At 42.9% G+C, this 27000-nt stretch overlaps 1 long non-coding RNA gene across 12 annotated transcripts in view; it reads right to left on the bottom strand.

The window, feature by feature from the left end:
* Positions 1-27000, bottom strand: part of LOC119154259 — a 153707-nt gene that overhangs the window by 16528 nt on the left and 110179 nt on the right. For 4 of the 12 annotated variants that reach the window (XR_005106402.1, XR_005106405.1, XR_005106401.1 and 1 more), the window contains one exon: positions 12301-12433. The exons of 3 other annotated variants lie outside the window; for them this stretch is intronic. This is a non-coding gene — a long non-coding RNA (uncharacterized LOC119154259). The remainder of the gene's footprint in view (positions 1-12300; positions 12434-27000) is intronic. 5 more of the 12 variants (XR_005106409.1, XR_005106410.1, XR_005106406.1 and 2 more) reach the window with 3 other exon arrangements.

Below are 27000 nucleotides of genomic sequence, written 5' to 3'. Positions count from 1 at the left end.
CCAAAGAAAGATGTTGGGACCAAGGTTCTGGAAGAGGGCAGCTTCTATTACCTATAGCACTACCTAACACATTCAGTTTTAGTGCCTTCACAGTGTTTTTAAAATGACATAGAAGGGGGACTTTCACCCAGAGATCCCAGAGCTCTACGGACAAAGGACAGTGTTGCAATCCCAGATCTCAGTATGGCTCTGTGCAGACTGTCAGACCCACTCAGGCTTGGCCTTGGCTGAAGATCTGATGATTCACGACCCTCAGCCCACATTCATGAAAGTTCAGTGAGTTTCACTCACATCCTCCTCAGTAACTGTGGGTTCCTCCCTCGAGAAGCCCCAGGGTATCCCAGTTCCCAGCTGACATGTGGAGGACAGAAGCAGACTTCCTGGTCGTAATGGTAGCCAGTAGGGTGAGAGAGGGCACCAGCGATGGAGGTTAAACCTGGATGGTTCAGCCTTGTCAAACTTGAACATCCGAGAGAACCTGCAGGGCTTGGTTCCTTTCCAGCCCTCCAGGGCTCTCACAGCCCTAATTATTATTGTTGTTGTTGTTATTATAACAAAACATTCATATACTACCATAAAATACAAACTAGATAATACACGTTCCTTGCCCGAAGAGCTCAGGCTTTAAACAAGCTGGACATTCTGAACTGGAACCCTCAGGAGAGACAGGGAAGGCGCAGCCCTTTTACAGCAATTTCCCCTCTCAATTCCTTTCAAGTGCAGCTGGACACTGTGACGGGGATCTGGGACACGTCAATGAGCAGCTGACCAGGCAGCACCCGAGATACAGCACGCTCCTCCAGCTGCACCCCAGCTCCTACTCTGTGTGCACGGCAGCTCTGGGAGGGAGGTTTGGGGCTGGCAGTCACACGCACAAGGCAGGGGACTGGGGGGAAAGGGATCTCGCTGAGGGTGTGCTGCTCAGATCAGCTGTGGCTGGAAGCTGGTACCTACCACTCAGCAAGCAATGTCCAGCCCATTGTTCCTGGTGGGTAGCAGCTTGCAGCTCCTGCCGAGTTCTCACAGGCGCTATCAGGGAACTACCGTCAGTCAGCTGCTCAGCAATGCTGCCTCTGCCTGAGCCAGACAGTGCGGTACCACCTGCAGAAATGCAGCAGGAGCTGCTCCAGTACAAGACAACCATCCCACAGGCATCGTTTCAAATGCACCATTCTACTGCATCGAGGTGGTGGAACTGTCATGCTCAGGCTCAAAACAAAACAGGAGCATGGCAGTGCACAGTGCGCTGACGGCTTTGCATAGCCGACTGCTCAGAAGCACTGGGGAGCCTGTGGTTCATAAATGCTCGTCTGACGGAGACTGATGCCTTCATTCGCCTGTGAGGTCCCTTCTGTTCCCTCCTGACAGTGTTTCCCAGTCTAATCTGAAATGCCATGAGATCCTGAGCCAAGGGAGAAATGGAAAATGTTGCAATTCCTAAGCTGCACTTTGCAATGAAATAGTAATACTTGTAATTAATAATAATCTCATGAAAAGAAATAATATTGCTGCTTATTCCAATATAGACACTTTAGGTAGTACTAGGGCGTCAGGCAGGCTTATTCAGCCTCTGGACAGACTCACCCACAAGGCCTAGCATCAACACGCCCTGTGTACACCTAGCATCATTTTGAACAACTGCACCAAAACAAAACAAAGACAAGGGGCACTTTAGGTTTTTCGTGTGTCTAAGCCCAAGAGTGGGATCCCTGGCCACTTTTTACCAAGTGAAGGTTCTGAGCCAGAATCTGTCCCTGCATCTATATTCCTAACTCATAAAACAAACTAGAGCAAAAAATCAACAAAATACATTTACAATGAAGGAAACATTTCTCAGAAGTGCTGCTGTTTTCATTCCCTCCAGTGTTCTATGTTCCAATGTTCTAATGTTCCCTGACCACTTGGCCACAAAGACACTGAGCAGACAGACCCTGCTGAAGTTTTTGAATGCTTAATCTGACCTATCTTAGACTTGGCACAAACCCAAGAAAATAGTAAGAACAGGGGCACACCTAATATATTATTCAGGGATATAATGTTAAAGTTCTGATTATTATCGAACTCTGAAGCAATTCTCATCACAGAACCTACAAGACAGCAGGGGAAACCTCACTGGACACCCAGCGTAAAGGTTCACATCACCCACTGCCCACTCCTAAACCAGCTGCTGCTACTTTCCATTCCTTCTCTCCAGGTTCTCAGTCTACCCCCAGCCAGGCTCTGCTCTGCCCCTTGGGGATTTTGCTCATACGCACAGATATGTTGATGACTCAAGTCTTAATTTTTCCTGAATTGATCTGCCTCTTTACGGCCAGTCACTCCGAGCCTGCCATGTTCTCCCAGATGGCTACACCAGCTGACTCCCTGCCTTGCCTTTTCCCTGTGCCCTCCTTTCTCTACCCCTGCCAACACACTCTGCCTATTTCTCGGCTGCCACCAGAGAAGCCCTTTTTCTTAACTGCCTCTTTGTAGCACAGCCCCCAACAGCCACTTACTGTTATTCGTGACAACAATTTCTGTGCAGTGGACGTGTTTACAGCCCTGACACACACTGTGGTGCATTTCAACAGAACAGCCAAGGATTTCTTCTTTTCTCATCTGCTGAAGGTGATCCAGACAAAATAGCTAATTTCTAAGTTAGCTCCTTGTGGTTTATGCTTCCTGCCATAGCAATAGTTGTCAATCAAGTAGAGCTTAATCTTAACTCAGGCATTAACTTGAACACAATTAATTCTTGGCAGCAGGCATAAAATGCTATGAACCCCATCTCTCCTGATGGTGATAAGGCTGACTGTCAGGACAGGCTCTGCATTCACTCCTTGACTTTAGCAAGAGTTAGATCAAGCCCATACAGACTAATAAAACAAATTACATTGTTGGCATTAGCAAGTGCAACTCTAAAAAAGTCAATTGATTTCTGTCTTGCTATGCCAACCAGGACCTTGCCTCAACTTACAGAGGTGGCTGGGATTTTCTTATTAGTTTGCAGGATAACAATTCAAATTACAACTGCGTGAGAATAACAAGCAGAAATGTGAGGCATATGGCCTAACCTGAACAACACTCCCGTGGCCAGACACATGCCAGACGGTCACAGACATGACCTGCTGCCATCTGGGTCAGCATCAGCTCACGCTGCCTTCCTCTGCCTTGTTCCTGTTGCCTCACTGCACTTCCCGCATGGCATTTTCAATCTTGTTTTATCTCATTCCACTTATGGAGCTGACTTGTGTGGCTCAAATGAAACTTTGTTAACTTTGCTGGGGTTCATAGTGATTCAGGTTATGAGATGAGATGGCCTGGGACAGACTGTCACCACTTCAAGTCGGATGCAGGTTATCTGCACCTTGAGGTTGAGGAGCCGGCTGGCCATCTGTCTTGCACCACTTGTAAGCCTGACACTCACTGTCCTCCTCCTCATACCTCTATTTTTCTGTTGTTACCCTTATCAAGAGGAGAACTTAACCAACCTGGCATACCAGTCTGATGTACTTAATAGATTGCAGTGTGACTCAGCACAGAACCTTTCCTATGTTTTCACATTTAAACACAGTCAGTGGACAAGAAGACAGTGAAAAGCATATGTGATGCATCACGGAGATTGCAAAACCTTGGGGAGTCAACAGATTGGAAGGTCCTCCACAAAACAGGTCCCCATTCCCCACCGCAATGCCCTATTCCTTTTCTGATTTGAACAGTCCTAAGTTTGCAAAACATCTGAGATTCATTAGGTTATGCACAGGAATACCCATATTATTAAAACTCCAGCAAAGCCATATTCTATTAGCAATATTCTGGCAGCCATCCTGAAGGGTCTTTAGGAGTTATCTATTTACAAAGCCATGCATTTGATGGCCAGTGTAAATTACACCACTAATTAAGCTGGGGCAAATATTCTGAAAGTGATCCATAGACAGAAACACATTCATATCAACCATCCAATGAAGAGTATTATACACAGATATATCTAAGGGGATGAAATGGCAAAAACTACCCAGATGCTAAAATTACAATATTTAAGATTGATTATTATATATATCATCAGAATTATAACATTTGCTAGAATGCTTGGTCAAAATAACATCTCTTCCCACAGAAAAAACAGGAAGAATTTTGCTCTGCCCTATGTTGAACAGAACACTTGCCTAAAATTTAATTTGATTTGTCCTGCAAGCATGCCTCAAGTTTACACTTATTTATAGAGTCTTTCTGGATATCCTGGGAGCCAAGGTGGTTGGTGCATTGCATAAGGTGTTGCCTACTTACAGTTTGCACATTATTACAAACACATTTTTCAACTGACTGAAAAAAGAACTTTGATAGAGTCTTATTGATAAAAAAGCTTTAGAATGGACATGGAGAAAAATGTCTTGTTATGATTTTACTGCAAATAGTCTCGATGACGTTTATTCTAAAAAGTTCTGTCTTGCTAAGATTTGTATGGATAAAAAACTCACATTCAATTTGTGAATTAATTTTGACAAGGTCCAAATGCAGTATATGCGTGCAATGAAACCGTCAAGTGCTTGTCTTATAGTAAGTCAAATTCTGCAAGTGGCAGCGTGGCTATTTCAGAGAGTTACTTCACTTCTGCTGATATAATTGACATAAAAATTCACTTAGGAAAACGCTGTTAAGATTAGTAAGGTTTTTTTTGACAAAGCTATGTAGCACTGGCCTTAAAAATAAACTTGCCTGTAAAATTCCAGATATATCTAAGTAATTTATCTTATTCTAGAAAAGAACTCAGTTACGAACACTTACGGGATCCTAAAGATGTTTGGGAGACAGTTAATCCTCAAAATATATTATTTTAATGTATGAGAGATATGCATGCAATACATCATATTAAATATCTCCCCTGAAAAAATAAACACCAAAGGAAATTCTGTATTCATTTAATGTAAAAAATATCCTCCATGTCTCTCGTAAAAATCAGTCTGTAAGAGTTACTTCCATAGTTTCTCCATGCAGAAGCAGTATCACAAAATAATTTTCTGTGCTCAAACACGAGTTAACGCTTGCTTGACTGAACATATTGAACCTGTCCCTCTTTGTCTGCAATGCTTCTCAAGAGAATACGAGCTGTTCCCTCTTCTGCGTGAGCCCATGACCCGAGGTCAGGCATGCAAAGGACTGCCCAGAGTTTAAAGATGAAGAATTTAGTTAGGGGTGGTTGCAGCCCAGGTCTCAGTGGAATGGGTTGAGTCCTATCCCATACCACAAGCTGATGGGGGCAAGCTCCACATTGTACTGTGTGACAGGCACAGGCCTCAGGCACAGGACTGCAGACAGGGAGAATCACATGCTGCTTGCCCTGCACAGCGCCACAGGCTTTCTCCAGCTCCTTGTATCTGGTACGTGGGACCACAGAACTGGAGAGACCCTGAAGTGCTGGGTTTTGTGGTCCAGCCCAAGAGTGTGGAAAAAACTCCCCGGGAACTAAGAAGCCTCACAATTCTCGCTGTGTTCCATTCTTTTCCACTTTGATGTTGCTGTCTCTTACATGAATGTTGCTATGTATTGCATGTATATTAAAAACAAACATGAAACAGGACACTGCTGCACACAGTTTTCCATGTTAGAAAGGAATGAGAACAAAACCCTAAAACACATTACTTATGCAATTAACTGTCCAATAGCTAGGGTAGATCCATTAGTTCAACTAGAAACTAGGAGAGTTAAGCATGTTACATTTCCTGTTTTGGAAGCATTATCTCCAGCAAAATAACCACCAGGGACAGAAATACAGGCTAACATACTGAAGTCTTCATAGGTTTGCCACCCTTCCACGGACAATGTTTAAACACAGTATTCCAGTGTACATGTCCAAGAATGTATTCTAAATTAGCTGTAACGGGTTTTATCAAGGCTTGATATGGCCAGTGGTAGTTGTCCCCCTGAACTGAGCTCAAGATGGAAATGCTGGCAGAACAGTACTTGAACTTCCATCTGTTGAGGAACAAGCCCCACTGTATTAAGCATCACAGATCTTTCACTGCCTCCTTAAGAAGTGAATTGTGGAGCAGCACAAGGAACAAGAGCGTTGAGATCTCATGTATTGTATTTGCACCTGGGAATGATGAGGTGTATGTTCATAAATGGCTAATGTGGCAGAGCAGCCCAGCATGGTCTTACTTTTACTACTGAGTTGCTCTGAGATCTTGTTCATCTTTCAGTATCTCATTTGGTCCTCCTGTAGCTTGGGGAATACCACTTACCTGCTCCACTGAGGCACTGAGGTCTGTAACAATAACTATGAACTGTTTGATAAGAGATGCTACTGAAAGACAAAGGTGTATTATTGCAAAATTCTGTGGGTTGGCAACTTAGCTAGTGGCACTGCATTGCAGCCAGAGCCCGTTTGGCTCCTTACAATGAAATGAGAGTGGGGGGAGAGGAAATCAGGTCAGAGTTTTTGGCAGACCTATTCAAGGTAAGCGTAATCCAGCTGATTCATTATGTGCTGCAATCCTTGCTGGCAAAGACTCTGAAGTAAAGTAGCCTCCAGCTCTATTGCAACTCACCCTTTGTGTGTGGGTGTTGGTGCTGCACATTAGGGAAGGGTATCACTGGTGGATAAACTTAAGGGGGTGAGGGCTGGATAAAGGACACAAAAGACTTCACGCAAGTGTGCAATCTCAGCCTACTGTTCCCTGCTGAGCAGCCCACTCTAAAAATGTTGTTCCTGCCTCCTACAAGACAAGGAGCAGACCTTTGAGAAGACCCTTCTGATGACTATTGCAATCTCTGTTTCATGAATCATTGGCATTGGGATGTCCTTGTGGCATAATCAGAGCTCTGGTTATTATACTCATTGATGATAAAACAAGTAAATCTTAATGAGTTGTGGGAAAGGAGACAATAGGGCCCTCTGCCAGGTCTCATTTACCTTGACAACACGCCTACAGCCCAAGTACAAAGATCGCTATTGTTTATCCTCAGTATTTGTGAAGGGGCCAGACAGTTCTTCTCATTTCACTCAGTCTGTTAGTACTCTCTTTATCTCCGGCTTAGCATTTCTAAGGCATCTATCAGTGTGGTATCTAAGCATCTTAGCTTTAGTCCAAGGCTAAATTTATGGTAAATAAACCACTTGGACAGCCTTTGAAGGTGAAAAAGTGATATGTAGTTAAATAGTGGTAAATCACTGAATTCACATAGTGTCTCTTTGACAAAAAGGACAAGCAACGACTTTCTGTTCATATTGTAAACAAATCCTCTGTGTATGATTCAGACACGAAGTAACTGGGTCTGTTACCTCACTAATACAGCTAAGCCAATCTACCATGCCAGTAACACATGCCCAGCATGAACTCAGCTTCTGTCCCAGTCGGACTGTATTTACATTAGGGACTCTGGTCAACCTAGCTGCCTTGATCAGGGTTACAACTCATCACAGTCCTGACCAAGAGCTACAGCAGTAGGATTATCCAGAAAAGAAAACAGATACAAGAAAAACAGACCTATTTCACCCAGCAATCTATCCCCTGTGGTACTCACAGTCAGAGCTGCTGACCTCGTTGCAGCTCCTGCCCTTCTGCTGCTGGTTGTTCTTGCAAAGCCAAAACCGAGTTGTGAATGGGCCAGGAAAGCTTTCACCTGTGCATGCTTTGTCTGCAGCTTTGCCATCTACAGCTGCTTGGGAATTTTTAAGGAAAAGGATTTTTGAACAGAAGAAAGAGATCTCTCTCAAGCTATGTTTTTGTACATATTTTTGAGGAAGTTTTGTTGGTTTGTTCGGAAAGGTTTCGCAGATCCCAACCAGATTAGAAAGTGTAGCCCCTGAATAGTTTTCCTTATCCCAAATGGCTGCCAGAATCACCAGGCTACTACTTATACTGGCACGGGTGCCTTCCTTGGGTTTTGTGCAGAAAGCATGAAAAGATGTGGGTTTCAACTCAGTGTGAATACAGGAACATTCTCGAATTTCTGAGAAGTTTGTCAGGATGGCAAAACACTTCCCATTCAGATCTGGAGATAAGTGCAGATTTTAAGCAAGAAACAAAAGAGACTCTGACATTCAGAACTCAAGAGTGAATTCCTAGGGACAGCAACAACAGAAAAACATCTTTCTACTTGTGCTATAACTAAATCAGATTAGTTGCTGATTTATAATGCGGAGCTGGGAGAGCATTAAAAATAGTGTCTTTTTTTCCCCTCCGTATTGCCAGCCACAGGGAATTGCAGCTAAGTTAGGGATTGTCTACTGTTTGACTTTTTAAAACAACTTTTTCTGTTCTCTCATGCTCTCGCCCTGTTGGCTTCTTTTGCTACTGTCAGCTAGAGTGCTGCTCCATGACTCACCGTGCAGAAAGACAAACGACAAACCTTTCCCTTCGGACAGAGGCAGTGTCACCTCCACACACACCTCTGTCTGGTGGACTCACACCTCAAGTCTCTAGTTCACACTTACACCCTACAGTGACTTGATGCAAGTTTTTAACATGATATATCTGCTTTTCTGATGCAAGTGACAAGCAGGGAAGAATGACAAAGTAAGGTATATACAGTAAGGCCACAACAATAATCATACAGCAAAGATCTCAGTAGAGCATATAGAATTGCTCTATAGAAGGGAAGGTTGCATAATCAACCAGATGCTCTTCCATCACATGGGAACTGACCAGTTTAACATGGGAGGGCAGCTATAGCCCTGCAATTTCCTTCCTCTTTCCCTTAAGAAGTCCATCACTAGGCCAGACTGCTTAAGGTCATTTCACAAATGGGAGGACTTTCTTCCCACCATATACTCATGCAACGAATCATGTTAGTCACGTTCTTTTCAGATACTGAAAACAATTATTTACTGATAGAAGATGCTCAAGAAGTAAGAACTTCACAAAAGGTCGGAGTAAAATGAGCAAGGCTAACATGGAGACAAATATGTACTGCTCCTGCTTGCTCACTTCTCATAAAGGCAATACCCTGAATTCTCTTTTCACTTGGATCACAGTAAATTAAGCAGCTCAGATAAGATTACATAGCTACAAAGCCTTCAAAAGTGACAGGAGAATCAGATCCCTTGTGTAAGCCAGAAAAATAATTTTAGTGCTCTCCCATGGAGCAAAATTACTTTCTGGCTCCTGTCTAGCTCCTTTCAGCCACAGGCAGCAAATGGACACGCAGTTTAACCCACAGCAAGCTTTCAACTCTCTAAAAGCTTCCTTACTCACTTGTTACTTACACAGGATTCCCTTTAAAATCAGTCACCAAAATTCACTGAGTCCTAACTTAGCAACAGGTGAGTAATTACTACTACTAATAATAACAATAATGCTTCCCCACTCCATCTCCTTCAAGACACTGAAGGGATAGAAGCAATTTGTACAGGAATTACCCCCCCAACCCCCAGGTTACTGATTTGCTACAGATATTCAGTTTGACCTACAGGGTGAAGAACAGCTGCAGCTTCATCCATAACCCTGTCTCTTTTCTGCCAGTTTGTGTCAGATAGACTTAACAAATAATTTGTGGAGACTCACGCTGTCACACAGTATTTTTGACCTGTTGGAAGAAAAGTAACATGAATTCAAGTATTTTGAGGACCTCATTCAGCTTTCCAAGAAGGTACCAAGCCCTTTGGAAAAATCTACCGTTAGCATCCCAGAAAGAGCTGCAAGGCACCAGACATTTTGACATTCAATTACAAAAGTCTCAGAATGAGGGGGGCTGCCTTGAAAATGTGACCTTTAATGGCAAGTGTTGAACACTGGAAATCTGGATCTGGCCTGTTTTGAAATTTGGACTATCAGTACTTCACTACACCTGTCACCTGGGCAAGAGCCAATTAGCAACAACAAGGCTTTTCTGGTCAAAGTGAAAAAAAAAGTCCTGACTAAGCCAGAGTAAAAGACCAACAAAGAACATGAAGACCCTGAAAAGCACCACGAGCTAGTGAAACCATGTGAACAGCTTAAATAACACTCTCAGGGCCTACAGCAAAGCTCAGAACAGACCTAGGGCATTTCTGCCAATGGAGGGAACAGTCCTCAAATCACAAAACTCAAATCACATCAGAGATAATAAAGTCATTTAAAGTGAGATGTCATTTGCTTCATAGGGACAGATGAACATATCATGAAGTTCAAAACTCATCACTGCTTTCCAGGGAAAAGATCAATGTCTGAACAAGCAATGGGGATGGAACTGAATTCTCACTTCTAAGGGAAGCTAGGAGAGAATCATACCTTACAGAAAGATTAGCTGCTTGTGTCCACAGATGGAGACTTCATTCCTGAAGTCTTCTCATGCCAAATAAATTCACCAGACTATGTAAAAATCCTGACTTGAGCACTTGCCAGTCTGTGCATACAGCTGTAGGTAGGTAGTGTGTAATTGCATTTGCCATCAGGGTAATTGTGCATGCAAAATTGTGCAATAAGTATTTTGTACACATGGTTATGCTTTTAAATTTCCTTTCTTTTTTTTTCAAGAATGGGCCACTGTTTGAACAAATATGTAAAATAGTTAAAATTATTAAACATTATTTTGAATTGTTTTAATTATAAAGTCACAAGTGAACCACAATGCTGTGCACTTAAATGACACAAGAGAGACACACCACATCACTGCTATGTCATTAGGATCTGTCTGTACGTTTTTTTAATTTGCCTGCAGAAAGATGGATTCCTTAAACTGAAGGTAATTTGTTACATGTTGTCTGGAATCTAAAGCCAATTAAGCACTGATCATAGTTACTACGCAGTCCTTGGCAATTAACTTGCTATTTTTGGGGATTTGTTTAATTTTATAGTTGGGGAAACCAAGGACTAAACCCTTCTGACAAAGAAATCACAGCTATTTCACAAAATGTTGAAAACCATGTAGCTCTACACTCAGATATAACGCGGCACTGTATACAGATGCAGCAGATCAAAATGAAGTTCAATGATCAATTTCTCAAACAGAAGAATTCCCAGCTCCAATAAGAAATTGCAAGACTGGACAGGGTTATCATTACACGGCAAACCTGGACTCTCAACATACATTCCATAATCCAGTGCTACAAAGCAGGCCAGGCTAAACAGCAGGAATTGTGTAAACTCTGTTACCTGCGCTTGCCCTGGATGATAGGACTACTAAAAGCAAACATCGTCAGGAAACAGTATACCATGGTACTGCATCTGTGAACAGAAGATACCACCGAGTACCCACAAGGCAGTCCCATCATACAAGAGCAACCAATGCCACGAAATGCAACACTGCTGAGCACGGCACCTATTAGATGTGGCCAGGACGTAGTAACCGAATACTGCAGTACACAGCATTAGTGCAGATAATAATCAGACTCTTATTTCATAAATACACATACATCTATATACACATACATCTGCATATACACAAGGTATTTTCTGAAGGGAAGGACAGTTTTTCTAGGCACAGAGAAGTGTTTTTCTTTGAAAATTAAGTGTTGTAAGATTCTCAGAGATGTTAAAACAATCAGATACCTAAAAGGGGAAACGTCAACAACAAGAGGGGGAAATAAATTTAAGCATCCCAGTTAGGCAATCAGTTCTATCATTAAGATGGGGTAGGTGAAGTACAGGCCTCTTTAAAATCATAAACTTCAAATACACCTACCAACCCCCTTCAGAGCTCAATCACTGTAACTACTAAGCCCAAGGAGTCTGAGATCTTTCCATATGCAGACCCTATTTGTCACAGATGAGATTAAGAGCCACTCTTGCCAAAGTCTCCTCCTCCAGTGCTAGGGAGCTCCCAGTTGCGTTCAGCTCTTGGGCTGCTACTGGACCTCTATGTTTAAGACAATATAATGTAATAATCTGATTGTAAGTGATGCAGAAAAGATACAGCCTTATCTTAACATCTGAGTTGTAATTGTATCCAAAGGACATGTTGCACTTAGAGCAGATTAAAGAATCCCAGTGCAGGTGGAACCAAACTGACACCTTCCACTTTTGCAAAGAGTTTGATGTAAACGCAGGGAAGGTTTCAACAAAACAAATGAGGCAAAACCTCATTTGTTGCATTAGGGAACTGTAGTTATCCTGCTCCAATCAATAGCTCAGATTTGCATAAGCTTTTCACTTGGCATCATTCTTTTGCCACTGGTCTGTAAAGCATGAAACAGTGTTCCCTGCTATGGAAGAGCCCCATCCACAGATGGGCAAGCAGCTATATACAGGCAGGAAGCACCTATACACAAAACCAGCTTCCCGCATACTCACATGTACAACACACATTTTCCATGAAACACTGACTTACAAAGTCACAAATTTACAGATACACCCATATTTTGCACACAAACATACGCATCACACATGTTTATGCACACACCTGTATAAACACACTTGCATGCAAGCTTAGACACGCAGCGCTCTCAGAAATGCACATGGGTACTCAGGCACACGTATGTGCTCACATGGATACGAGTACACACCCGTGACTTGCTCAAGGCAGCACCAACAACCTATGGTAGAGCAGGAAAAAAAAAAAAAAAAAAGATTACAAGACCAGGAGTTGTCCCCACAGCTGAAATGACAAGGTCTGTCCTGCAGTCCTTCCCTTCAGAGAGGGTGGATATCTGTGCGTAGGCAGTCACGCTCAGTTAGACACATATATGAGCACAGGCTTGAGCCCAGACAAACACACAGAGCCTCACTTATCCCATTAGGCACCTTTCAGTGGTAATGTGCACATGCCCTGCCGCCACTCCTCCCCTCTAATCCTTTATTTGCACACAGCTTTCATATCAATCTGTTTCATTTTCCAAATAATGTATATTCACTTTTGTTTACAGCCAGGACACTGGGCTTCTTTGAGTCAGTCTCTATAACCATCTTGGCAAAGCCAGTCCCGTCTTGTTTGTTTGTTTTTGCAGTGACTGAGTGTGTAAGGAATATGGAGGGTGTAGGCGGCTCTACATGTCCCTTCACCTCTTGTGGGTTTTGGCGCATTCCTTTCAAAAATACTCTCTTTCAAATGCAGGGGACAGGATGCTTTGTTTATATAACCACTGCTTTTCGCTGAGGCTCAAACCATCCCAACACATCTGTCTCCAGGAGGCTCCTCTGAGAAGGTCTGCCTTTCTAAGTTCCCCATGACATGGACTCTGGGGAACAGCACAGCTTGGAGAGCACCTGCAAAAGGACCTAACTTCAGAGTTAACTTCAGAAAGATCTACTTTTAGCTGGAATGTGTCAGTTTAGCACCTAATTTTCTCCAGCTTTCTCTTCACCTCAGCTGGCCCTGAGTCTCAGCGGATGCTTTAGGAAGTGGAGGCTTCCCAGAACCAGCTCTGAATGCTGATTCCCACAACCAGTAGAGTTTCTGTGAAACTGTGCTGTTCTGACTGGTGGGAGTCTATCCAAGCTGTAAGGAGCAAGAAGTAAGAATAAGGAAAGATGTGTGAGTTATTTTAGTATAACCATTTCACTTTGGATTTTCACATCCATTCAACTATCTCTACATAAAGATTCATACCCAAACCCATAAACATAGGTGAATTGGAGCAGGTGCTCTGCAAAGACCAGGACTAAATTAACTTGGTAAGTTACCATGGTAAGTTACACTGATAAAGGCAACCTTTACACAAGTGAAGTGAGAGTTATCCTTTAGCGGTATAACTTTTAAGTTAAAGTGATACAAATAATCCCTTTTTAAATTCCTTTCCTCCCTCTTCATGTCCTCTAGGCGTTCCTCTAGCTAAAACAGTGGGTTGAAAGAGCAGAAATGGCAGCAGTCAATGGGAAGAGCAAGGTGCCACCCCACTGTGTCACCCACAGCAGGTGGTTCTCTTATACCCTCCTGTTATAGACCTATATGCTATAAAAAGCATATTGATATTGTTGTGCATGCATGATCATCACACAGCATTTGCTAGCATCAGTAACTTATCATGAATGTTTCATAATACCGAGTGGGAAGAAAAAACATGAAATAGTTCTAGGGATTTTTCTAGTACCACATTGCTAGGGAAGATCTGCTTTCCGTAGCTAAATTATAGACACAAAACAACCACTAACTTAACCACTTGAAGGGAAGTGAGTACACAGCTAGCCAGGCCAAGGAGATGACACCAGTAACACAGGTTGAACGTTGCCTGTCAAACAGCAATAGACAACAAGGCAGTTTTCATAGGTTTCAGTGATTGCAAAACCTAAGTTTATCCAGCATAGACTCAGGGCATTTCTGCAAAAAAAAGTGGAGGTTTTGCTTAAAAAAAAAAAAAAGAAGGAAAGAAAAGAAAAAAGAGAGAGAAATGGAAAAACAATGATGCAATTATATAAACAGTAAGAAAAAACAGAAGGCCAAAATCCTAGAAAGACACGTATACTTAAAGAGAAAAGTTAGCCTTTTTAATCAATAAACATTGACCCGACATCCATTCTGAATTATATACATCACACACCCCTAGAATGCCTATACCCTTGCTCCTGGAGAGCTTATAGAACTTCCCGAAGGTGCATCATCTGCATTTGCAGTCAGAAATGAGGAGGACAAAAAAGTCAGCACAATTTTTCTAGTTCATTCAGACACCAGTGATGAAGGAAGCAGGAGTACCTAAATCCCACGTCAGCTCCATTCACTACATATGGAGCAGCAGTGCATTTGCAGGCTAAATCATCTTTATTTATTTGCTACATCTTCTATCACACACATTTAATTTTCATTCCCCAACTCAAGCAACAAGTTGGAATTGCATTCACCATCTCATACAGCCAAATTTTCAATTCCTTGGCTTGTATCTGCTGTACTCAAGATTCCCAGATGGTCTGCTATCCAAATAATGTGAGGACCACTTAAAATCCATCATCAGATGAGTTCAGCTCATAGACTTAATGTAAAAATAAAAAGCACCAATGTTCTGTGTACACAATTCTTCACTGAGGAACAGCAGCCAAACTAAGAAGTGATTTCCACCGTGTATTCATACTGTAACTGTGATACTGGCAGAGCTAAAAGCAGCAGCGCCACAATGATGTGGAATGCAGTATCTTCTTATCTCTGCACCAGACCAATCTTAATGTTTAAGATCTCTCCTTCTAAAACAGATATCAACGGTGTATTTTACTGAAATAATTACTTGCTTACAAATAGCATACCAAGAAGTGCCTTAGCCAGAAAAAAATTAAATCAGTCTTTCCAGATAGAGGAAAGACAGTTGGGTTGAAGTCCTTCAGGGTGTGCAACTGCTGCTTTTGTAATAACAGATTTTCCTAGTGAAGTCTGCTAAACTCCTAGACCAGTTAAGGAAATGTTTCCAATTATTACTTTTTCTGAATAAAAACTCCCTAGGTCTTTATACACTTAAGACCTATTCCCACTTCATTTATTGACACCTCAAGCGCAGCAGGATTATGCACATGAGGGAGCTGAGTCACATTTGGCTTTAGCCTCTTTTGCTATCAGGATGTCCCCTACCAGATCCAAGAAAAGAGTCTCTGAACCAGGAATTAGTTAACTCCATAATCTATGAAATAAAATCCTAAGAAACTGTTTGACTCTAAATTCTCATTCTCAGTCTTCCCACTTCGATTGCTCCTCACTCCTTATAAATGGATTGTTGACGTGCACCCATGTCCACTTTCATTAATGCATTTAATTTGCAAGCCTCACACATATTCCAGCTAACCATACCTGTATAGTCTTTAAATAATATGCTTAGTGCAGTAATACAATCGGATTAAAACTAATAATTGGATTGCAGAGGTTTTAGGCAAGCCTGGGGTCAGTGGGAAGGGATGACAAGATTGTTGTGCCATCAGTTTCAGCTGGTCAGACGCTTTGGCATGTATTCTGTTATTGTTACTGCACCTTTTTCTGCAGGGCAGGTGAGGGAGATGATCTGCTGGTTTTCCTTTTTGCCAGGGCTGCTCTGACATAAGGGCCTTCTTTCAGCTATGGTAGCTGGCATTCAGTCTGTGGCGAGCACAACCTCAACTTGTGCACCAGAGCTTTGAGCACCAGAGGTAGCGTCTGAATCTTTTCTAATCAAAGTAGTTCTACAGCGTCTTCCAGGTGCCAAAAGCAGTCTACTGTAATTACAAACATTAACAATTTCCAATTTATAGCAACTGTAAATCTACATATAATTTTACCTCTTTTATTTATAAAAGCTTTCAGCTAAGTCTTATATCCTCACACAACTGTAACAGCTGAACACTTTGGGAACTGACTTCACTCCAAAAAAAGTCTCTTTTACAGTAAGTGAAACCACTTTCTTCTGCATCTGCAAAGTACAGGTACATGGTTTAAGACAAAACCCTATCTCCATCTTCCTTTCTGTGCTCAGAACACTCTTGTCACATCTCTGATGCAGTGATGAACATCCCAACGACTACAAAACAGAAGAGCTATGACCACAAGGAAAAGGCAGATTTGTACAGTGAGATATTTTGATTACTAAGCAGCTTTAAAATCTGCTGCAGCTCTGGATTCTTTGAGTCCCAACCGGCTATTTGTACTGTTGTCCCCTGCCTGTATTCTTTGACCTTCTGACATACAGTTACTGCAGTCTGTTGCATGCGTCCCCAATCAGAAAGCAGATTGGATAGAGATTAGATAACATCGTGGTATATGGGTTGGGTACTTCTTTTTTTCTTACCAGTTTCCTGTTGATAGAATCACACTGATAAGCAGTTTAATTGGTAAGTTGAAGTATGAAACTGCAAAAGGCTGCCTTTTAAAAGACATGTTCCAACTGGGATGTAGATGCAGATGCAGCCAAAAGATAGTTTGGTGTGTAGCTGTGCTCCGGTGCTTAGGCCCATCAATCTGAATATTACAGGAGCAACAAGGAGTTGAGAGGGATCAGTGTGGGTGCACAGCACAAGGTTAAGCATTTGCAAACCTGTTTATGAACATGGTGAGAGAAACACTGCAGAAACAGAGGAAGCTATTTGAGATATTGCTTCACTCTGGGTACATCTTAACCACTGTTTCTGAAAGTTATTGCTCCACAGTGCTTTAAGGGAAGATGAGTTAGCAGAACAGTGTGCATTTGTCTCATCTACTTCAGTACAAAGTCATCCAGGTTACCTCCAACTATCACAAACAGCTTAAAGTACAGCAGATTACATTGTCCAAAGTGGATGTGCAGCAATGCCACAAAGTCCTGCCAGCTGAGTTCCAGATGCATGAGCTTTGGCAGTGATGTGGGAACATGTATCTTATGGGCAAATGAAGTTTCACATTTCCACAGTTCTATCTGCTATGATCATGCACAGATCCAAAGCCTCCAAGGCCCATAACGCTAACATGAGACCCTAGTGAGAGCTGGGTTGGAATAAACCTTGGAACAAACCAACCCACCACCTGCACTTCAGTTTGGAGGCTTTTTATTTTCAACATCTGGACCTACTGGGTTGAAGAGCTCTTGGCTCTACAGAATCTGAAGGCCCATCTTTATCTTCCACTACCTGCAAGAAAAATGAAGAACTAGCCAATGTCTTTGCCGTTAGCGGTTTGTTGGCATCACAGCCTTTTTCAGTTGTAACGATGGAGGCTGTGGTTTCACATTCGGTGGCACAGGCAGCCCCCACCCTCCACACTCACCGTGCTGCTGGCACAGCTCTTGGTACAGCTGTGCAGTCAACCAGAACAGCTGAAAAATTCCTTTCAGCTGACAATTCAGTTTACCCCATAACCATGGAAAAAGGTGTGCTGATTCAAAACAGGAGCGGTGCAAAAACTGGGACAACTAGCTGGGGGGAGGGAAGTGGTCCCTGAAAAACCTGACAGGAATTCACAGCCTGAGAAACAGAGGCTGTCCTGGAAGATCTTGATAGGAAACTCAGCAAAGAAAGGGTCAGTCTGCAGAGGCAGCTCCCTCTAAGGCAGAAGGGAGTCACAGATATGAATTGGGGGCTGTGCAAGCAGCAGTACAACGTCAAGCAGATTTTCTTTGATTAGCTATGGCCTCTAATCTCTCCTGTGCCCCCCTGCAGCGAATTCCAAAGTTCAACAGCCCCCACTGGACTTTCCTGTTAAGGCTCAAATCATTAAAAGTATTTGTTTAGTAAAAGCTAAAGCACTCGGGTCCTGGTGTCTGAGAGCTCCGTGAGGTTAAACGCTGTCAACCATTTGAATGCAAGCCATATTCCACATGGTCTCGGTGATTCACTGGCAGAACTATATGGGAACACTCTCTCTAGGCTTCACCCTCCACCCCAGCTTGTTTCAGGAGCTAATGAAACTGCTTGGACAAAATGAGCTAGTGTGGTCCCAAACACAGTTCTGAGCACATGGCAAACCTTCTGCCAGAGCTTGCACACTCAGTGGAGATGTCACAAGCTGGCCTTCTGTGCTGGTTTTGGCTGGGATAGAGTTAATTCTTCTTCATATTAGCTGGTATGGGCGATGTTTTGGATTTGTGTTGAAAACAGTGTTGATAATACAGTGATGTTTTAGTTACTGCTGAGCAATGCTTACACAGAGCCAAGGCCTTTTCTGCTCCTCACCCCACCCCACCCCACCCCACCAGTGAGGAAGCTGGGGGGCACAAGAAGCTGGGAGGTGACACAGCTGGAACAGCTGACCCCAACTGACCCAAGGACTATTCCATACCATATAATGTCATGCTTAGCATGTAAAGCTGGAGGAAAAAGAAGCTTTTCTCAGAAAAAGGGGGATGTTTGCATTGATGGCATTTGTCTTCCCAAGTGGCCACCACAAGTGATGGAGCCTGGCTTTCCTGGGGATGGCTGAACACCTGCCGGCTGATGGAAAGTGGTGAATGAACTCCTTGTTTTGCTTTGCTTGTGTGCATGGCTTTTGCTTTACCTATTACTGTCTTTATCTCAACCCATGCGTTTTCTCACTTTACAACCTGAAGAATATTCCTCAACTGGTCTCATTTCAATTTCAAAAGTTTCTTCAGTGAAATCACCATGAATTAGTGGACAAATTCACATTCCTGAAAAAATTTTGATAACTTTGAATTGAAGCTGGACATGCTACAGTGCAGCTGGAGAATCTGCATACCTGCCCTCTGGGGGAAATAGCTGCCTGACCCTTGGAGGAGACAACAGGTGGGAACCAGCAAGCAAGCCTCTAGAGCTCAGAGCCCTCAGGGAGCGCTGGTCCCATGCATCCTGCCTGGAGAGCTGTGGAGGGGTCAGTGTTAAAGTCTGCTAAAGAGCACAAGCCTCTCAGGCTTCCCAGGAGCCAGAGATCCTGAAGATCCCAGCAGGTTATGGGAGATCCATTAACCTGGAAGACCTAGCTTGAAAGAGTTCAGTGATGGGTTGCATAGAGCTAGAGCAGTCACTCCTCTCAGATGTCCAGAAAAGGATAGGTAACAGCCCTGAGATTTGAAGAGCTAGAGAGATGGGCTTCTGGCTTTCAGCTCTTCATCTGTCTATCAGCAGGCTCCCTAGGAGCTGGGCAGGTGAGCTGCAAGGAAATCAAGCAGGTTTTCAAACCTGCCCGGCAGGCAGTGAAAATCCAACCTGGTTTCTGTCAATTTTGCAGAAAATGTCATACTCCCCCAAGCATCCAAGCAGAGATCAGCAGGAAATGCTTTTCCTTTCCTCTGATTATTTTTGAGATTTCAAAATCTTTCCTGGTATCTCCTTGGAAAAAATGTTGGTGATTTTCACAAACTGAAAATTGAGGGGGGGGGGGAGGGGAAAGGGGATGGGTCAATTAAAAATGTTGTTTCAAAAACATTTTCTCATTTTTTTTCCCCAATACAAAACATTCACTGAAACTGCTTCTGCACCTCTGAATACTTACATTTTAAAAATGTGACATACTTGGATGAATAAGATGTCCTGTTCAATAACAATTGTACTCTTATTTTGAATGTCTCTCTGCGTCATTTAGCTATTACTGAGCACTGAGAAAGTTGTAAAAAACGGGAGTTTAGTTCTTAAGCCTATTTGTATCTGTGTTTATGTACAATGTCTATGATATAGCCAAGTAAATAACCTTGAAAGACCTCACAGAAGTATCAGACCCAGCAGAACATTTCACTGGCACGGAAGACTGACTTGCCTGTAACAAGCAATCCCTTACTAAGAATTTCACACTGGCTATTACCTTGAAAAACAGCTAAGAATAATCCACTGAAGGTCTCTTTCACCCCAGTGAAGTAGGAAGCATTTGTTCGTCCTGAGTAGTTTCTTCCTTCTGTCACTGTGCCAGGGACCTAAAGAGAGGCTGCTCAATCCGAACCCCATGCTGCAATGCAGATTAACGTTCCAGTCTCCAGCACACCAGATCCTCCTGCCTGGCTCACTCACATCCCAGACAAGGCACGGGTCTAGCACTGCACAGTGCTTACTATGAAACACACCTCACTGAAGTTTACAGCAGTTTGGCACTCCAGAAAAATCAGGTCAGAAACAGGAGGCTTTGTTAGATTTAAACCCAAATCCAGGTGGTTACATTTAGACAGGCAGACTGTGGTATTAAAGGAAGGTAAGTGGCTTCACAGGGAGACGTGATCAGCTTCCACTTTGAGCACGTATTTGATGAGAGAAACTACCAAAGAAATATTGTGCTTTTGACCAAGACCTACTTTTTCACTTCCTCTCCAGCTCAGCACCGTGAAAGACCCGAGTACAAGTTAACTTTTACCTCCAAAAAAAAAAAAAAAAAATTATGTCTTTGACCTTTACAAATAAAACAAGAAAACAAACCACAGACTCACAGATCACTCTTAAACAATGTTGGGTTTGATCCAGTCATTGCTTTCTGTTTGAAAAGGGAGAGTAATCTCTGCAAAGGCACAAACTAGTCGTGTGTAAATATGGAGGAGCAGACAGAGCACTGCCATCAAACCCACCACCTAGGCCAGGTACCAAAGAGCCGCTTGTGCCTGTTCCTTGTGATGGTCACCTGCACAAAACAATTAAGCAGTTAATTGTTTTTCTAAAGGACAAAAATGAGAGTGGTGATGTGATACCCAAAGAAGTGTTATTTGTTCTTCCTGGTCTCATAATTCTTCTAGTTTCTATCCAGTAACAATTTGGTATGTGAACCATCTGAGACAGACAGCACCACAGAGCTGCTTGTTTCATTTGGGAGCTGGAAAAGAATGACTTTGCTGATTGTGTGGACTGAACGGGACTCTGCTCTTGTATACTTCAGAGGGTCTTTTTGCTTTAAGCACTTAGGGAAAGAGAGAAGAAATTATCTTACAGAGGTTAATTCCAAATAAATGTATTTCTCTGTATGTGGGGAACCAACCTAACCTTCTGTTCCCAAACTGGGCACATAAATTGGGGCATTTTCACATGACCACCTCTCCTTCAGTCATCCTCTGCTGGTTTTTGTACAGTTTCTATTTATATTTTCCTGGATGTGATGGACATCTTGTTTGACCTTCTGCATAACATAAGGCCATGGAATCTCACCCAGTTTTCACTGTAATAAACTCATCTTGACAACAACATGGTGGCTGCTGCATAACATTAAACAGAAACGTTTAAAAACGCACAGCTCAGGTCCCAGGTGACTGAGAAGGAATGGGCTGTATAGAAGCAAGAAATGCCCACAGGTAGTATTTAAAATGATCAAGGCAGACACAGCTTAAAGAGCCATAAGTCCTGTCCAGCACCCACTGCAGTCCTTGGAAGTGGACGCTGAAATGTGGTCATAGTAATCCTAACATGGGTCGTCGTGGGGAAGCATGAAAAGATTCACTCAATCAATGGATATATGCATATAACACTGGGAGAGGCACACTGAACCCACTATCCAGACCACGGTAACTGTCTGTACAAACAAAAAACAAGGAAGCCTTCCAGAACAAGCATGGCCCCAGGCATACAGAACACCTGGTGGTTTGGCATACCATGAGAAAACTTAGATAAACAGTTCTAAAAGTATTCTGGGACCAGGGAGAGTATTCCCAGAATCTCATGTGGCACTTAAAATGGGATCTTGTGCCATACCTTTGCGTCTAGGGAGGTAAAAGTCCCACTTCCACAGGGGGAGGTGGCCACACTCTTCATGGCGAGTACAGCAGGCTGTCAACCCAACGGCTGGTCTGTTTTACCTGTAGTGGAAGGAGGGCTTGGCTGGAAGCCAGCTAAACAGGACGGATGCTAAATACCAAAAGATAACCATTTTAAGTCAAAAAACCCCAAAACATCCAAACCCCAAAGTGAATCTGGCCAAGCCAAAGCAATCTGTAGACTCTTTTATGGTGCTTTTATGATTACCATTACTGTTTAACGTTTATAGTGTAGTAGTGGTGACAAACAGATCTGAAAACTCACTGTGCAAACTAGCTACTGTGCAAATATGGATACAGTCAGGATGTCTTTGGAGTCATTTTCATTGGTACACACATGATTTGCAAAAAAAACCCCAGCTCAAATTACCTCCTGAAACCTTCCTTCAAGATGCGTATTAATGTCAGTAGACTTTCCAGGACTTGTGGTGCAATCAGATATTGGAGAGTGGTTGGATTTTGAAGTGGTCAGCTTTTCAAAGGGGACAAAGTGCTTATCCATCAGCAAACAAAATAAATAAGGCAAAAGCTAAGGCCAGCCTTAGACCATCCATGCATCTGCCAGCTCACGGGGCTGAGCTGATTTCACCGCAGTGGAACTTTGCCAGGCTAAAACAAAGAAACCACAGAACCTATGGGCAGCCACTGCAAGGAGGCGGAGGCTGTTCAAGACGTGTCGGGTATATACCACCCCCCACCCCCCCACCCCCCCCGGATCGCAGGCTACATGCTCCCAGAGTGCCCAGGTGTTGGAACTGCATAGTGCAAATCACAGTACAGGGAAATGAGTTACAAGAGATCAGCACACCGTGAAAAAAACTAACAAGAAACAAAAAGGCTAGAGCAGCTGATAAATGCCTTAGGTGCAAAGGGTTGATTAATACAAACAAAACCAAATCTAAGGATTTTGAAAGAGAAGGAAAAAGGAAGAAAAAGACGACAGTGTTAAGTTCCAATTAATGTTCTTGCTGTATTTAAATTAGATATTACATACTGGCGATGGCTGAAGAAAGCTAAGAACTTCCTTGCCCAATTTAAAACTTTTGTACTTGTTCCTAAGACTTCAGAATTCAGTAATATTCCAGACAGTATGTATTTTCTAATGATTCTCATGTGAGACAACTAATTTTTCTATTCCTAGCAGCAGGGATACTGGACAAATAACTGAGCTGAACCTGTGCCTCAGTTTCTCTTTCCACAAAATGGGGGGATATCACTTTTTGTAAAGCACTTACAGACGTTTGGATCAAGTGCAAGTTAAGTGCGTAAATGTAAAACACAGTTACTTATATTAAATCATTCACTAAGCTAGCCTGTATGTTGCTATTTTCTCCCCACCCCAAGCTCATAAAGGAACATTCTGAAAAAAACCAGTATCTTGAACGATCAATAACCAAGTTACCCATAAAGTCTGTATTTCATAAAAGATCATTCAGCTTACTGCTAGTGGGGGATGGAAAGCAGGATTTGTCAGGGAGGAACATGTTAGGGGATAAATTTCCCCTCCCCTGTACAAAGTTCAGGTTTCCCTGAATTTTGGAGCTGAGAGAAAGGCCTCTCATGAACTGTATCCTGCTGGGGCCGCATAGAAGATACCCATCCAAACCTAGATGGTGAGCACAAAAGAATAAAACCTCTTTATACATGTTTTACTAACAGAGGGACCTGTCCACTGTCTTAACACAAGGAAGGAATTTAGAAACCACAGAACATACTCATCAAAAAGAGGGTAAGCAGCAAAGCCACTGGGGTTTGTGTTGTTCCTTCTCCTTTCTGCAGGTATGTGGACAAGTGCATGTTTTATTCAGTTGGTTTGCACTGGTAAAGCTCTGGGGAAAATCTAGACTGTATCCTGGGTTCTGAAGGTGAACACACTAAGATCACAGTGTAGCCAAGAAGAAAAAATAGGTAGCGTTTTCTTACTGTAGTTGGTATCTGGCCCTTCTTTTTACATCAGAGAAAATTCTAGACTTAGAAGGAGAGCACAGTCACTTACTCAGAGTGTGTGTCACAAATACAGGTCCTCACAGCCATAACGCAAGCGAAATACCTACCTCTCCTCAGGAGATGGTTTCATGTCTCTGAGCAGAGCTGAGAAATTCTCTACTGGACATAAAGCTTGACCTAATGGGACCATGTCACACTTCAGTGGGACAGTCACACTTTGTATCATGACAATGGGGGTAATACATCACCTTCACCCCCCCTGTTTTGCTGACTGTAGCTAGCAAGGTCCGCTGTCCATTTCCACATGCAGATCTGATTTGGAATGGGATGTGACTGATGTTGTTGCCTTTTCATCCTGATCCTATGCACACATAATAGCCAGCCCTGCACATTGGGACGGAGCCCCAGCCTTCACCAGTGCTATTCAGAACAGATCAAAATGCTGACCTCTGAGCCGTATTAATTTCTTGACCAAGACTCCTGATTTCTTTACATTCTAAAGAACTTACACTGAAGCGGTGGGTTGGGGGTTTGGTTCCCTCTGTTGTCGGTTGACCAGCAGTGCTCACATCTGTGTGCCCAAGGTAGATTGTCATCAATGACACAACCTTGTGACAAGGCTTTGATGGTCTCCTCTACTGAGGAGAACTGAAATCTAATTCCGCTATTATAGTCTGCCTCCCCTGGTCTACTGGATCTAAACCAGAAAACGCTTTCACCAAAAATGACCTTGGAAAAAAACATTCTTCCTTTATCCGGTCAAGAGAAAAGCTAGAAAACCAATAAAATTTTTGGAATGAACCATCACTAGGACACTTTCCAGAGGCCAAATGCGCACAGATGTTACACATCTGCACAACCCAGTCAGCCAGCCCTTCCAGCAATATCTACTTGTTGATAAAGTACTACAATTACAAAACCAGCTTAAATGATGGAGTTTGTTCTCTTTGATCAGGTTTCACTGCTTTGTTCTAGCTGGTTGTTCAGAAGTCTTCCACATACATGGACATTTCTGTGGGATTATTTTCTGCTTCATTGAAAGACTCCATTTTCAAACTGATGGGACACCTCCTTTTCTTTCTACTGTGCATTATTCCCAAAGCGGGAAGTGATCTGCGTGAACAAACAAGCAATATCATTTTTTCTGGGAGGAGACCAAAGAACTGGTGGCTAGACACTTAAAGTTTCTCCAAGCAGAATTGAAACTAGCATTATCACTGGACATCAGATCAGAACGGCATTCTGATTCATGCCTCCATGCTCTAATTTAGCCCCCTCTGTCTCAGATTAATACAGTAATTGCCATTCTGCAGCAGAATCTCATGAAGGGATGTTTTCTACCACCGATGCATCTAGCAAGCATTCACACAGTGCCACAGAACTGTGGGCTGCGGGGTATGAGGCAGAAGATGGAGGATAGCAAGGCCAAGCCTGGCAATTTGCTAGAACTTCATTTCATTCTTTCCAGAAAGGCCCATGCTGAGCACATAGCATTGTACTTTAAAGGCTGACATGATTCTTATCATAGGCAGACATGACCTTCCACACAAAGGACTTTTCCAACTTCCTACACATTGATTTTGATTGGAAAATGTAAGATTTTATATCCTTTGCAAAATCCATTTGTTACCATTAACCCCGATAACCCTGGCCCACCTTAGGACACGCAGCCATGCCAGCACACTTCTGGAACTCACAGACGTCTTGTCACAGGGAGATCCAAGCTTAATTACTCATGGACAAAGTATAACATCTTTGTGCCCAAACCTTGGAAGCAGTATTTTACACATGTGTAGGAGTTCCTAGCGGAATTCACTGGGATTGAATAGCTCAGGCACTTTGCAAAGTTCTGTTCTGTTTTACCCTAGCCCACAAAAAACAGGCACACAAATTTAAGTTCAGAGGCTGGGGTTTAGACCTGGTGAGCTGTAAGAATAACAGTTTGAAAACTGTCAGTGTTCAAAGGGTAGGAACTACCTGAAAAACAAGTTAAAAAAGGCAGTATCAAGAGTTTCATCCCATGTTAGCGCAGAGCTATGTGTTGGCAGGTGGCCCATATGGGTCTTAGGCTGGCTTTCCGATAAGGCAGCAGGGAGGAGAATGGGGGAGACTTGCACTGGTGTACCAGAAGTAGAACTGGCTGGAAAAAAGAAGCTGCACAGATAAATTCGACCAGCAACCCCTTGTTCTGCTAAGATGCCTGAAGCCAAGGCTGCCTGAAAGGGAGAAGCTATAGACCCACTCCAGAACAAAGAAGTGAAAAGGCCTCGGGGTGGGTCATGCCTCGTGAAAATGACAATGTATTTTTAAGCTAAACAAAAAAAAAAAAAAAAAAGGAAAGAAAAAGGAACAAGGAAAAGTCAGTCCACCCACTCAGCCATACTTTCACACAAAATACAGCATAGAGACAGGGGCAAAACATATTTATTTTTAGTGCTGCTGTTTGCTTATAAACTGCAGCTCCCCCAGATATGGGGTCACTGAGGTAAGAGACTGGTTACATACTTTCAGCAAAGTCCCTATCCACCTGAAACTTGTTTCCCTCCTGGGTCCTGACATGAGCACAAAGTTCAGAGATTTAGAAAGACTGAAATTCTCTCCTTTCTCCAAAGGACCTAACCTCAGTGTCCAGAGGATCTGACAGACATCCCCATCTAAACAGAAGTAAGCAGGACCTGTAGTTCTGGATTTATTGGGACCTTCAACATAAAATGGATAGGGGTTAAATCCAAACGAACAATGAAACCCTACTGACACTTAGGGATGCAGAATGAAAAATCTCCTCTCGTGTATCTTTTAGTGTTCAGGTTAGACAGTCTGGAGAGGGACTCACTACAGAATTGAGATGAGATGGTCTTCAGTTCCCAGAACATCAGGGATCCTTGGAGGAAAGAGGAGGTTCCTCAGGTGTCACAGAGGTTTTGCCTGAATTCCAGAATTATAATAAATGCCATGGAGGATTCTGAGAGAAGCAAGCTGAAATGTAACAGGTCAGACCTCAGTATAAAGAGCAGATTACACTCTAACCAGTGCTGCCACATTTAGGACACATGAATGTATGGTTATAAGAGAGAAAAGGAGGGAGGCCATAGCTGCCCTAACAATCAGTGCTGCGCCCAGAGGAA

This window comes from Falco rusticolus, chromosome 10, assembly GCF_015220075.1.
Source record: "Falco rusticolus isolate bFalRus1 chromosome 10, bFalRus1.pri, whole genome shotgun sequence".
In the NCBI taxonomy this organism is placed as follows: domain Eukaryota; kingdom Metazoa; phylum Chordata; class Aves; order Falconiformes; family Falconidae; genus Falco; species Falco rusticolus.
Note: the sequence above shows the minus strand (reverse complement) of the source record. Positions and strands in the feature narration are given on the sequence as shown.